This window comes from Pleurodeles waltl, chromosome 10 (assembly GCF_031143425.1).
Source record: "Pleurodeles waltl isolate 20211129_DDA chromosome 10, aPleWal1.hap1.20221129, whole genome shotgun sequence".
Lineage (NCBI taxonomy): Eukaryota > Metazoa > Chordata > Amphibia > Caudata > Salamandridae > Pleurodeles > Pleurodeles waltl.
In genome coordinates, this window is record NC_090449.1 from 335547000 (window position 1) to 335549436 (window position 2437).

Genomic DNA, 2437 nt, shown 5'->3' on the forward strand with positions numbered 1-2437 from the left:
TTAGTTTTAGTGGGAAACGTTACATCTTTCAGTACTTGAGCTTCTGTTTCAGATTGCTGGTTTTCAGGAGTCTTTAATTTCAGGGACATAGCAGGTGGCATTGGTGTGGCCGGGTTAAAATCAAGATCAGACACTGGTAGATCAAAGATCTGTTCTTCACTAACCGTTGCGCTTGAGACAGGAAACACAGTGGCAGGGAACAGCAAGCCAGGATCAGAGGCTGAGGCTGCAACTGTGTCCAGTTCTAGGAGAAGGCTATCAATTCTTATGACATGCTGTTCAGTTTCAGATTGCTGGCTTTCTTCCTTGCCTGAAATCTCCATGGTTTGCTTTGCCACAGAAGAGATCTTTAGACTTTATGAGAAGTCCATCACATTCTTAGTAACTGTAGGTATTTCTTCATGGTCAGAAAAATCCATTAATTAACTTGAAACAGGAACTATCCCTTCATTAACTTAAAATTCTATGATATTGTTTGAAAGGGCAGGTGTATCCCTACAATCTGAAAAATCTGGTGTGTGCATCATTTGAACAGCACTATCTGCAGGTTTATTCACCACAGGGCATGAACTGATGTCATCACTAGATTCAAATTCTTCAACACTGTTGCACAACTTGCCCTCTATCTCCAGTAAAGTAATATCTTGGTTTATTATGGTGCAGCTAATTGAGTCTGCATCAGAACTCATTTCTCTCTTTGGCTTTAATTGTTCTGGTGGAGGGGCAGAGACTCTTCCTTCTGAAGACTCTGATTCATCCTTTAAATCAAGAAGTGTCACATCCCTCAGAGATGTCCGAGATTCAGTCAACTGTGCAGGATATTCTCTGGAGAACTACTAGCTGAGAGAGAGTCTGAAGAAGAGGCTGATATATTTATAACTGGAGCTGTCTTTTGACTGTCATTAATAGACGGAAAAATCTGCTCTATAGTAGTCTTTGGAGAGGCACATGAAGTAGCATAATGTTCTTTGAGCCAAAGCTGGTGATCATTTTCTTTTTTTCAGGTTTTCAAATTGCCTTGCAGTAGTTTCGATCAGCTGCTTTGTCACCTCTTCTAACTTATAGATAGACAGAATGTCTGGTTCAGACAACAGTGAACTATGCATCGATGAAAAGAGCCCATGTGCAAGATTTCTAGTGTATGTTACAACATATTCATCATAGAAGTCCAATATTTGCCTTTTAATCTGACAAAACTGATCTTTTAGTGTGTGTATGTCCATACTGTTATCAGACCCACTCACAATAGAAAAGGGGTTAGCAGAGCTTTTAGGGATTGAGACTGGTGTATTACCATCCAGTTTGGGAAGAGCACAAGTCATTTGAGTTGAACTAAGGAATCCCACAGTCTTTACTGATCCCTTAGATAGAGTCTATCCTGCTGACTTGAAATCTCTGAGGGCCTGGTAGGTCTTTACAAGAGTCAGCACAGCACGTTGAATTCTGAGAAACTGACCTAGACGGGCTAAAGCACGCATCAGAAAACAAAGGGATCCCTAGGGTGGCTTTTTGGATAGAGTCAGGGTTCTTTGTTATAGCAGAGTCCTGGAAGTGAACTTGGGATGCACTAGCATGAGGCAAGGAATTCCCCAGTTTCTCTTGAGAGTAAGTGTTTTGTGCAGAGGTAGCAAAAGCACTTTCAATGTTACGAACATTCTCCCCTGTTTAAGGTAATAGAATCTCCAAAAAATCATTAGTTATTTGTAATTCTTCTACAGACAGAGATTGGGGGTCCAGATGTGATAATAGTTGAACATTGCTGGATTAGCCAGCCATGCAATGTATTACTGAATTTGCAATCTTTGATTTTCCTTAACAAGTCTATCCTTTAATCTAAGGCTTTTTTTAGAGATCTTCAGAGAATGTATAGGTTTACAAAGGGGTGTCTTAACATGATAGGAAAACATCTTAGGTCTGTGTGTGCCTTTACTGCCTGGGGAGCTTGACATTTTTGGGTCATGCATTCTGTCATGGTTTCAAGCGGGTCTTGTTAGGACTCTGGTTGGGGCACCCCTTGAGGTCACTGAATATCTCCCAAGGAGGTAGTGTACCAGAGCAGAAGAGCAGCTAAAGGCATACACGGGGAATGGACAGCTATGGTAAGGCACTGAAAATAGAAACCTGAAGGCAGAGCAACCTTAGTTTGAATACACAGGGAACGGATCAGTAATGGACAAACACACTGGGGTTACCACTAAGGTTGTACACAAGGTAAGCCTCAGAACTTCCCACTGCAACAGGGAAAATAATGCCTCTGTGCAGATTACTCTTACAGATAGTCACCCCGCAAGCCCCATAGAAAGGAGGCGGCAGAAGTGTTTCTGTCTCTGGATCCTTTGGGCACAAACAAGGATGGTACTTACATACACAAGACAAGCTTTGTGGGTCCAGCTGGAAGCACAGTGACACTTCCTGGAAAACAGTAATAGCACACTGT